Source organism: Bubalus kerabau, unplaced genomic scaffold (assembly GCF_029407905.1).
Source record: "Bubalus kerabau isolate K-KA32 ecotype Philippines breed swamp buffalo unplaced genomic scaffold, PCC_UOA_SB_1v2 scaffold_50, whole genome shotgun sequence".
Lineage (NCBI taxonomy): Eukaryota > Metazoa > Chordata > Mammalia > Artiodactyla > Bovidae > Bubalus > Bubalus kerabau.
The window spans coordinates 1,045,206-1,055,187 of NW_026577904.1; the positions used below are offsets into that span (position 1 = coordinate 1,045,206).

The following is a 9,982-nucleotide window of genomic DNA, read 5'->3' on the forward strand; positions in this document are numbered from 1 at the left end:
AAATGGATTAACGATCTAAATGTAAGATCAGAAACTATAAAACTCCTAGAGGAAATCATAAGCAAAACACTCTCGGACATAAATCACAGCAGGATCCTCTATGACCCACCTCCCAGAGTAATGGAAATAAAATCAAAAATAAACAAATGGGACCTAATTACACTTAAAAGCTTTTGCACAATGAAGGAAACTATAAGCAAGGTGAAAAGACAGCTTTCAGAATGGGAGAAAATAATAGCAAGCGAAGCAGCTGACAAAGAATTAATCTCAAAAATTTACAAGCAACTCCTACAGCTGAATTCCAGAAAAATAAACCACCCAATCAAAAAATGGGCCAAAGAATTAAACAGACATTTCTCCAAAGAAGACATACAGATGGCTAACAAACACATGAAAAGATGTTAAACATCACTCATTATCAGAGAAATGCAAATCAAAACCACAATGAGGTACCATCTTACACCGGTTAGAATGGCTGCTATCAAAAAGTCTACAAACAATAAATGCTGGAGAGGGTGTGGAGCAAAGGGAACCCTCTTACACTGTTGGTGGGAATGCAAACTATTACAGCCAGTGTGGAGAACAGTGTGGAGATTCCTTAAAAAACTGGAAATAGAACTGCCATATGACCCAGCAATCCCACTGCTGGGCATACACAGTGGGATTGCTGGGGGGATGATTTGAGAGAATAGCATTGAAACGTGTATATTACCATATGTGAAACAGATTGCCAGTCCAGGTTCGATGCATGAGTCAGGGTGCTCGGGGCTGGTGCACTAGGATGACCCAGAGGGATGGGATGGGGAGGGAGATGGGAGGGGGTTCAGAATGGGGAATACATGTACACCCATGGCTGATTCATGTCAATTTTGGAAAAACCACTACAATATTGTAAAGTAATTAGCCTCCAATTAAAATAAATACATTTTTAAAAGAGAAAAAAAAAAGATTGCCAGGAGAAATATCAATAACCTCAGATATGCAGATGACACCATCTTTATGGCAGAAAGCGAAGAAGAACTAAAGAGCTTCTTGATGAAAGTGAAAGAGGAGATCAAAAAAGTTGGCTTAAAACTCAACATTCCGAAAGCTAAGATCATGGCATCTAGTCCCATTACTTCATGGCAAATAGATGGGGAAACAGTGGAAACAGTGGCAGACTTTATGTTTTGGGGTGCCAAATCACTGCAGATGGTGACTGCAGCATTGAAATTAGAAGATGCCTGCTCCTTGGAAGAAAGGTTATGAGCAACCTAGACAGCATATTAAAAAGCAGAGACATTACTTCGCCAACAAAGGTCCATCTAGTCAAAGCTATGATGTTTCCAGTAGTCATGAAAGTATGTGAGAGTTGGACTATAAAGAAAGCTACTGCTGCTAAGTCACGTCAGTCACGTCCAACTCTGTGCGACCCCATAGATGGCAGCCCACCAGGCTCCTGTCCCTGGGATTCTCTAGGCAAGAATACTAGAGTGGGTTGCCATTTCCTTCTCCAGTGCATGAAAGTGAAAAGTGAAAGTGAAGTCGCTCAGTTGTGTCTGACTCTTCACGACCCCATGGACTGTAGCCTACCAGGCTCTTCCATCCATGGGATTTCCCAGGCAAGAGTACTGGAGTGGGGTGCCATTGCCTTCTCCGATAAAGAAAGCTGAGCACCAAAGAATTGATGCTTTTGAACTGTGCTGTTGGAGAAGACTCCTCAGAGTCCCTTGGACAGCAAGGAGAACCAACCTGTCCATTCTAAAGGAAATAATTCCTGAATGTTCATTGGAAGGACTATTGCTGAAGATGCAACGTTGTCAATACTTTGGCCACGTGATGCAAAGAGCTATCTCATTTGAAAAGACCCTGATCCTGGCAAAGATTGAAGGCGGGATGAGAAGGGGCGACAGAGGATGAGATGGTTGGATGGTATCACTGACTCGATGGACATAGGTTTGAGTAAACTCTGGGCGTTGGTCATGGATAGGGAGGCCTAGTGTGTTGCAGTCCATGGTGTGGCAAAGAGTCGGCCGTGACTGAGCAACTGAGCTGAGCTGAACTGAACTGAACAACGTTGTTTAGTTTTTATTGCTATTTTTGTCTTCTGTGAAAGTTTATTTTCTTTTTTTAATGCTTTATTTTATATTGGAGTATAACTGGTTAGTAATGTTGTGGTAGCTTCTTGTGTACAGCAAAATGATTCAATTATACATATATCTATTTTCTTCAAATTCTTTTCCTATTTAGGTTCTTACAGAGTATTCAGCATAGTTCCCTGTGGTATAGAGCAGGTCCTTGTTGGTTATCCATTTTAAATAGAGCAGTGTGTACATGTCAATCCAAAACATACCTAATGGATATATGTCTTTTATCATAGGTCACTTTAAACCAGCATGGGAAGTAATCAGAATGAACATTTTACTAATGATAACATTAATTAGTAAACTATTCATTAGGCACAATACCAGACATTCAAACACAAGTGTCTTAAGATTTCTCTTCTCTCGAAAATCAAAAGCATAGGAAAATATTGAGTAAAATAGTCTTCCCCCAAAGAGAACTAGCACATTCAGTTTACTGACAGGAAAAATAAGAATATTGATAACTGAATTATATTGCAAGACCCTAATTTAAACTACAGTCTTCCCCAAAAGAGAACTAGCACATTCAGTTTACTGACAGGAAAAATAAGAATATTGATAACTGAATTATATTGCAAGACTCTAATTTAAACTAGTTAAAACCGAATATTAGATTTTCTATAAATAGATATTTGACCAAGGTGCTTGATAATTTACCTTCTCTGCTTATAGACTATATGCAGGAGCATTTGGACTTTCATAATTACAAAATACACTGAGAGACAATTAATTTTGCTAGCAAATAGCAAATGGTTTACTGTTCTTTTTGAAATATATTTTCTTCAATAAATATACTAATGTAAAAAAAAAGAGAGAGAGTTCAAGTCTAACCAGAATGTCCAAGTCCACTTCAGCCTAAGCCCAGAATAGATTCTGGGTCTTCTCTAAGCCACACAGTCATCTAAGCACCTCCTGTGAGGGGCCCGAGATACTAGACAAAACCTTGGGATGGGGAACGTGTGTTTCCAGGCCATAAGAAGCTCATGTTCTAATAAGATACATAGATGCGTGTGTGTGTGTGTGTGTGTGTGTATGTGTGTTTATGTATGTGTCTTTAAGTTTTTCAGTCATGCCCGACTCTTTGTGATCTCATGGACTGTAGGCTGCCAGGCTCCTCTGTCAGTGGGATTCTCCAGGCAAGAATATTGGTGTGGCTGATAGCCATTCCCTTTGCCAGGGGATCCTCCTGACCTAGGGATTGAACTCAGATCTCCTGTGTTGCAGGCAGATGCTTTACCATCTAGGACACCAGCAAAGCCCACACAGATGTGTGAATACATAACTATATGTAGGAAGTGCTATGCTGTCTACCTAGAGGAATCTAATAAAAAAAAAAAAAAGCCTTCCTAGAAGTGAATTGGGTCTTGATTTCAGACCTTTGGGGCTTCTCTGGACTTGATTCTGGGTGGAATTGGTGCCTGCCTATACTGCCCTCCAGCCCCACATGGAGAACTGTCTGTACGTCAACAGTTTGTTTTCAGGAGTAGAGACAAGAGCCAAGAGAAGCCACTTGCAGGAAGGGAAGGGGCTCACCTTTCCCTCGCTGATTCCTGGCTTGGTTTCTGGCTGAGTGCCTGGGTTTCAGGATAAACTGGTCTTGGATCTCTTGGGGCCCCTCCAGGAAGGCCTCCTGGAGGGCAGAAGCAGAAGTGGAGCCCTCCAGTTCCTGCTGCAGCAGCCCAGTACCTGGAATATAGCTCAGTTTAATTCCATAAGGATGTTCATGACCTATATGGAGAAAAAGCTAAATACAGATTCAGACCGATGGTGATGGGTGGGATCAAACCCACTTTACCGTGAGCGAGTATGCCACACTGGTGTGACTGCTGACCTTCAGGGGCTTCTGGGTAGAGAAGGCTGTGACTCCCGAGTAAGCACAATGTGCACTCTCTCAAGGGGACACGCTGCAAAAAGCAGGTGCCCAAACAGAAGAGTTTAAAACATAACAAGAAAAATGTTTTTAGACACCTTGCTTGGCTTGGAAGGCATTTCATCAGTGAATTGCACAATATTGACTTTCATTGTGTTTCCATCTGAGAATATTTATGGCCTTCTAGTTTCTGCCTTGACACACTACACCTGTACATCTTAGGCAAAATGCTAGCCTTAACATTCCTCCTTTGAAACACTGACCCTCACACATAGACTCATAAGGATCAAAGTAAATATATTAATAAGCATTGGTGCTTAATATTTTTAAAATAATCGGACTATGTATGTTAAGAATGGCTCTGATCAGTGTTCTGTCCCACATGTCAGTTTAACAGATTTTCCATTTCCTTTTGTCAGTTCAGTAGGCAGAGTGCAGTGGGGTGGTTTGCCTTAATGTTTCCCTCCCGCTGCTGCTTCCCTCTAAGGGGTTTCCTACGAGACAGTGATCAGAGACAAGCCTGCACGGCCGAGAAAACCCAGAAGTGCAAAACGGTGTTTACAGAGTGGAAAACCACACCAGAAATCATCGGGAGTTGCCTGCCAAGTGATTTGTTTTGCTCTTTCATGCTATAAATTGTTTCCTCTCCATAGAATTCTCTAAGACCCTGTGCTGTCCTGTGGATTCCATCTTTAAAGAATTGCATGAAAGCTCCTTTTCTTTTGTTTCTGATTTATTAAATGCAACTGGAGGAGTTCTTGCTTGTGCTTTACATCTGGCATAAACACAATGTCAGTGCTCTATTCAGAACAAGAATCACAGCGACTTCCATCCTTTAAGGCAAAAGAAGCTTCTGTGAGAGTAGTAAAATACAACCAAGTCACCAGGATAACCAGGAGCTAATCCATAATTGTGAGCTGAGAACATGTTAAGAAGCGCATTCAGAATGACTGCTGAGGCAGCAGCATGAAAGACAGCCTCTTAGGAGTCCTCAGAGCCAGCCATGCTGTTTGAGGCTGTTCTAAGCTTAGAAGTTGTCATCTACATGGTCTTATTTAAATTAATGCATTTTATTAAACTAAATATGTTTAAATATTCAATTTTTTTTCACTTTACTGCTGACTGACTTTTACAAGGATGTCAACAAGACAAGAAAAACACATGAAATGGGTGAGGTGGTTTTGTCTTCAGCTTTATACTTGGTGACTCTATGTATTCTAAGACTGGGAATATACATATCACAGAAAAAACTTAGTTGTTTAGATTCTTCAGACCACATGAAAATGTTCCTCAGATCACTTGAAAGAGTAATAGACTCACAGGATTGTTGAACAGATGAAAAAAGTTAAAAGAGGAAGTGCTCTAAGATTTCTAGTGGAAGTCATTGTCACCATGACTATATTGCAGGTTCCACTACAGATTTTGTCTTTGCCCTTGTTTTAATTCCTCCTTTTTTCACTGACCACCCCTGACAGATTTGCTCATCCAAGAATGTGCATTATTATTTTTAGTTAACTTGCTATGATAACTATTTTAGGAAAGATGTAGTCTATTTATCAAAAATTTCAAGAGCAGTGCTAGTGAACTCAGCTTGAGAAACAGCAAAGCACATGCAGGTGGTTTTTAGTCAGTGAAGAATCTAAGTGTCTGATTGTGATTATTTCATTTTCTTTATGATGCTGAGAAAAGCTTTGGGCACAGAATAGGTATTAAATAAATGTACTTGAGGGCAGAGGTATGGCTGGATTTTAGAAGATGATCACGAAATAGAGACAACTCAGTAGTTAGGAAATGGAACTGAGAACGTCAAGACTGGAATATGAAAAATAATGTATGAGCAAAAGAAATTCCCGCTTGTGTTGCTTTCCTACCTAAGTGAGTAAATAGAGAGTAAGTAAGTAATTGTTTTCAAGACAACTCTGTTTGTCAAGTGGAAAAAGTAAAGAAGAAAAATCCACACTGCTGTTCCCAAATAGACCATAAGCTGCTGCATGAAGAGATGCTATCTGTGCTTGGGAGAGAGCAGGTGCTTAGAATTATTTAAGACGTGTATAAATGAATACTGCAAGAGATTTTCAGTTTAAGGGCATTTAAGCTTAAGACTGATCAACCATTACTTTGAGACTTTAAAGTTACAATTTGGATCCCAACCAGCTCCATCTTAGGTTTTCCCTGACACTTACCAGTAAGTGGATATGAAGTCTTTTTCTCAGCAGAACTGATCCACAACTGGTAATCTTTCTCAGAGCCCTTGGAAAGAAAAAGAACTATGTGTCACAGCAAATATTCCTAGTAGGTACTTGAAGAACTCATTTCCTTAGCATTTCTATACTTTCAAAAGGAGAATTTGGGCCAGGATAAATGCTATTTGGTCCGTGGAAGTGGCAACAATTTTTGAGTGAACAATGCTGATTCCAGTAGCCCCTGCCCCTCTCTCATAGCCTCCAATGGATCGACTGAGATTCTTGTCCTTTTGGATAAAGGCTGAGGATCTGTGCAGCCACAGTGCAGTCACAGGCAGCCTCTCACTTTGTGGGCGGTCCATGAATTAAAACAAAACATAGTACTTTTTAATAAAATTATAAATAAATATATAAATTATAAATAAAAAATAAAATAATTAAAAAAAAACTTCTCTTCACTATGGAAGAGAAGTCTAATCTCAAGAATCCTGCTTTCTGCTGTTTTGAGACTCCTTGGAGAATTCTGGCTTTTGCCTTAAAATGTCCCTGCCCAGTCAAGCATGTTGTCCAGAAAGCCACATACTCTGCCATGACTATTCCTGAACAAAGTAAAACTTGAAAGGCAGCATTAGCTCAGCAACTGTTAACACAATGAGACAGATGCCCAAGAGGCCTTGAGTAGATGGCAGCCTACTGGCTGTGATGTAGGCAAGCACCACTCAAGGGAGAGAAGGGACAAGGACTCTAACCTGAAGAAGGAGTCAGATGTAGAAAACAGTTTCTTCCAGCAGAATCCCTGCCTAGGAATTCTGAATATCCCATTTGAAACAAGTATAAATTACAAAGACTGCTAAATTAAAGAGCCCTCCAGGAGAAGATAAAGCAAAAGATGTTTGAAATAGAGTTGTTGGTGATAGGTACTAGGTACTACACTTACCTTTGACTCCTGATTAAAAATCACGGCCTTGCCATGAAGGAAGTAAGCTCCCAGGTATGGACGCAATCACACACACAAACACACACATGTGACTAAATAGGCTTAAAATGGCATTGCGAATAGAAATGAGAGAGCTGATAAAAATCTTTTCTTTTAAGGTAAAAACTGGAAAAACTATGATGGAATCCCATAAATCAGGCATATATATATATATATATAGGCAAATAACCCTAGTTATTCACTGAAATAGAAATTTTTTGTCTAGTGAGATTGATCACGTTAAGCAAAGGAAAGTTACAAAAATGAAATAAAATGAGTTCTAACATTAATCAGTCTCCCCAACCTTATCCCTAAAGCCACTTTCTTCTAAGATTTGACTCTCATTCAGGGCATAAATATCATATAGATTAGAAATCAGTGCAGAGGGGTGCTGTACTCAATGCATATGAATTCAATTTTATTTAAAATGTATTATTAAATTATATTTTTACAGAAATCTTGATGTCTTATACCAAATTCTGGCTGTCTTGAGGTTTTAAGGGGCTTTATTATACCATTGAGAAACACAAATATGAATATTGTAATTATGTCATATCACAATAGCAAGACATTTTCACATTTATGTATAAATATGTATTCATAATTATATTTATATGTACATTTTACACATTGATATGTATATATATATATATAAATATATATAATTTTATATAAGGATCTATGCTTTACAAGTGCTTTGTTCAGTTCTGTCCATCTGAATGTTCCACTCCTCTTTCTGCTTCTGAACCCTCATCCTCAAACATAGCCATCTCTTTCACTAAAAAATGTTTAACAAGCATAACAGTCCTATCAAAACATAAAAGAGCAGACACTTGAAAACAAAATGAGATGAAAGAGATGTGCACACAAACGCTTCCAGACCCATGGTCTTATTCAGAACTTGTCTTCTTCAGCAGTTCACAAGAGGCATTAGCCATTGCATTATAGGACCTGCATCAAGGGGATGTAGCTTCTTGCCAGGTGGTCTTTACATCAGATTTACAACAAAACATATCATTTAGGATTTTCTCATACTGAGATTGAGTCCTCAGGCGCAATCAGGGTAAATGGAGATGGGACAGGAGGAATCAGGAAAGAAGATACAAAAAGAATAATCCAATAGAGGAGGAAATATTTAGAATCATAAATATTTTCTTGTCTATGTGGGGGTGTGTGTGTGTGTGTGTGTGTGTGTGTGTGTGTATATAATAAAAATACATTTTTTCCTTAAAACTGTAAAATTATAGCCTGATTTCATTGTGCTATGACTTCAGTTCACACAAAATTTATAATGGGAATACACAAATAACACATCTGTATAGATTATTAAGGGGCTTCCTTGGTGGCTCAGACAGTAAAGAATCTGCCTACAATATGGTAGACCCAGGTATGATCCTTGGGTTGGGAAGATCCTCAAAGAAGGGAATGGCAACCCACTTCAGTATTGTTGCCTGGAGAATTCCATAGACAGAGCGTCCTGGTGGGCTATAATCCACGGGCTCTCAAAGAGTAGGACATGACTAAGTGACTAACACACACATAGGTTATTAATATAGTTTGGCTGCCTTCAAATTCTACCAAATATGATGGAGTTATCTGAAATAATCAGCTGTCTTATGATAATAGATACATTATACACAAACACAGACATACACATACACACACAAATCTCAAAAATCAAAGTTGGTTTTTTAACTAAAAATAACTTGCAGGTAACTTACAGTTATTCCTAGCTTTGAAAGTGACATATTGATAACATCATTCACTGTGTCTGAATTTGTCACTGTTACAGTAACAGACTGCAAAAAAGAAGCGAGAAAAGCTGCTATAAATTAAACATTTTTAAACAAGTGAGTCAATAATTATTGTTATATTGTTATCTATATTCTAAAGGCAAAGCTTATAATTCAGGTAATGACAAAGTAAAATGCTTGTATATAGAATATAATCCCCTAATTATAATCTATTTCCATTCCTTTATATAACATGAAGCTAGTAGAAAGCATTTCAGTAAAACAAATATTTCTGTTAAAGGATTTGAGGCACACAAAATATAATAGCTTAAGCAAGAACTAGAAAGACTGAGAATTCCACAAGGGCACATAGGCTACCCTCAGCACCTTAAGGCTGTTTCCATAATGGAGGAAAGATAGTTTAAAAAAAAGTACCATCTTGGTCTTCCTGAGTTGTGCTTTTATAATATGGATTTATTTATTTGTCATTACATAGTCAGTTTTAGTAAAATTAGAATGAGAACTGGTTATTAAAGTTTTTTTTTTTTAACTACTATTCAGTGATTACTTTCTTTTTGTCAGGTGTCATGATTACTAAGATTTTCATGATTGAAATCTAATGAATCAATTAAATAAAACCAATTAATCTAGGAAATGAGATTGAAAATTTTTTAAATGTAAGTTCCATTCTAAACTGCCAGTGAACAGGGTGTTTATAATAGCTCTTGAGCACACAACACATTAAAAAATGCTCCATAAAAATAGGAAGGCAATTTATAGAAAATTAATACAAGAGAATGATGACTACAATTTCTCAAACTTGGTGAAAGACATAAATTTATAAATTCAAGAAGTTCAGAAAGTACCAAACAGGTAGATTAAAAGAAAACCATGCTTTGACACTTCATAGCTACACAGCTAAAAACCAAAACTAAAGAGAATATCTTGAGAGCAGCTGAAGAAAAATGACAAGTCACACATAGAGGGTTGATGTTTGAGTGAGCACAGAGTACTCATCAGAAAACACAGAGACTAAAAGTGAAACATCTTTACAGTGTTGAAAACATTTGCAAACAAAATTCTATATCCAGCAAAAA

At 38.0% G+C, this 9,982-nt stretch overlaps 1 long non-coding RNA gene across 1 annotated transcript; it reads right to left on the bottom strand.

The window, feature by feature from the left end:
• Window positions 1-3,628: 3,628 nt before the first annotated feature.
• On the bottom strand, window positions 3,629-8,954 carry LOC129640881 (uncharacterized). The gene is made up of 3 exons (XR_008709019.1): window positions 8,874-8,954; window positions 6,177-6,243; window positions 3,629-3,809 (listed from the first exon to the last, which is right to left on the bottom strand). It is a non-coding gene; the product is annotated as an uncharacterized LOC129640881 (long non-coding RNA).
• Between the last annotated feature and the right edge of the window lie 1,028 nt (window positions 8,955-9,982).